Here is a 2163-nt window from a genome sequence, read left to right as displayed (position 1 = left end):
AAAAAAAAAAAAAAAAAAAATTCCAGTATTTAGTACATGGAAGCAAATGTGTCAAAATGATTGACTCTCAGTTTGTTTACATGCATGATTGTTATTTTCTTCTTTATATTTTCTAGGTTTTAACAAATTCATATTTTAAAAAATTAAAGTCTTTTTCTTTCTTACATTAATTTTCATAGATTTACTATCATAAAGTTTATTACAAAGCTCCCATAGAGCTGGCTTTATGTAAACTGGTAAAGTGGGTTAGTTTATCTTGAACACATTGTATTTATCTTCTGGTCTCCCTACTCCATGTGCCTACTGCCAAGTACAGTCCGTTGGAGCTGACACCCTCCATGTCAAGGTCCACCAAATCCTGCCTTCCTGACCCAAGTCCAGTAGTCTGCAAAACTGCCTACCCTGTTGTCCTGTAAACATACAAAAAGTGTTCAACTTTACTCGTAATCAAATAAATCAAAATATCCAAAGGATGGTAATGACCAGTGTTACTGAGAGTGCAAAGAAATGAACATTCATGCTCTCCTGGTGAGGAGGTAAATAGGTATAGACTTTCTTGAAAAACATTGAGACATGTATGTTTGTATGAGTGTGTGTATATATGTATGTGTGTCTATATATATATAGATATATGTGTGTATTTATCTCTGTATATGTAGATCAGCTCCATGTCATCCTTAGCCAACTCTCATAAGAAATGTCCTCACTTTTACAGTCAAAGTCAGGCGGTATTAGATAGGCATATGTATAAAACCCAGACTAATAACTCTATTATTTTCTTTGTTAAACTTTTGAGAACACCTTCGAATAATAGGAAAAGATGACTTCCTGTTAAGAACTGTAATTAACTATGTGTTTCCTCTTCCTGGGTGCTGTCTTTAACCATCAGTCACCATAACCTGCTTATATAACAAATAAAACTGAGAATTAGACTTGTTTTTAAATTTTAAAGTGTTAAATACTCTATTTTCTATCTCTCTGTATATAGATACACACATGTATAATAAGAGCCTTTAATTTATTTCCTAGCCTTTGATTCAACAATTCCAATTTTACGAATTTGTCTAAGGAGATAATCAGAGGTAAGAAAAGAATAGCTGTAAGAAGGTCCAAGAATAAAATATAAATTTTAAACAAAAACCTATGATAGAGCAGGAGCACCATCAACTGAGACAAACACCGCCACTTTAAATTCCAGCTCCCTTTCTAGCCTCATGCATTTCAAGGAAATCACTTCTCTTCCAACTGCAAGCAGCCAGAAAGAGCAGACAGTAAAACACAAATAAGACAGCTCGGGCACAGAGGGAGGTGGGGGGAAAGTCTCTGGAGTAGCTGCCAAACTTCACCCTCATTCAATGGACCCCAGTAAAACAGTGGGCCTTAATAAGCACGTTCCTTTCCCTTCAGGTGTACCAAGATAGGGAAGCAAAAAGCAGACTCGAGGGGTATGCCTGCAGCTGCAGAAAGATGTATGGGAACACACAACTCTCCCTCCCAGATAAGCACAACAAAGACACAGGGAAGCAGTCCAAGCCTCTGATAAACTCTCCCACCCTGAATCCTTAAAAACTCTTAGTCTGTAAGAGAGTGCCTCTCTAACCTAACTCAGCCAGCCGCCCCTCTCAGGTTTATTCAAAATAAACCTGTCAGGCCGGGCGCAGTGGCTCACGCCTATAATCCCAGCACTTTGGGAGGCCAAGGCGGGTGGATCACGAGGTCAGGAGATCGAGACCATCCTGGCTAACACGGTGAAACCCTGTCTCTACTAAAATACAAAAAATTAGCCGGGCGTGGTGGCGGCCGCCTATAGTCCCAGCTACTCGGGAGGCTGAGGCAGGAGAATGGCGTGAACCTGGGAGGCGGAGCTTGCAGTGAGCAGAGATTGCACCACTGCACTCGAGCCTGGGGGGCAGAGCGAGACTCCGTCTCAAAAAAATAAAAAATAAAAATAAATAAATAAACCTGTCCCTGTTGACTGTCGAGTCGCCCTTCATGTTTCTCTCCTCTTTCTTTAATTCTTACAACCTATATGTCCAATAATAGGATATTTGTTACAGTTGATTGTAATGTAACTGTAAGTTAGAATACTTCAGTCATTTATTTTTTTTTAATAGATTTTTTTTTTTTTTTTTTTTTTTTTTTTTTTTTTTTTTTTTTTTTTTT

The 2163-nt window shown here is 38.3% G+C and overlaps 1 protein-coding gene across 1 annotated transcript in view; it reads right to left on the bottom strand.

Annotated features, from left to right (window-relative positions):
- DNAJC12 (DnaJ heat shock protein family (Hsp40) member C12) overlaps positions 1-2163 on the bottom strand; it is a 28179-nt gene that overhangs the window by 16270 nt on the left and 9746 nt on the right. The window lies entirely within an intron of this gene.

The sequence above is a fragment of the Rhinopithecus bieti genome, unplaced genomic scaffold, assembly GCF_001698545.2.
Source record: "Rhinopithecus bieti isolate Rb0 unplaced genomic scaffold, ASM169854v2 scaffold_33940, whole genome shotgun sequence".
NCBI lineage: Eukaryota > Metazoa > Chordata > Mammalia > Primates > Cercopithecidae > Rhinopithecus > Rhinopithecus bieti.
This window is presented reverse-complemented; position numbering and strand designations above follow the sequence as displayed.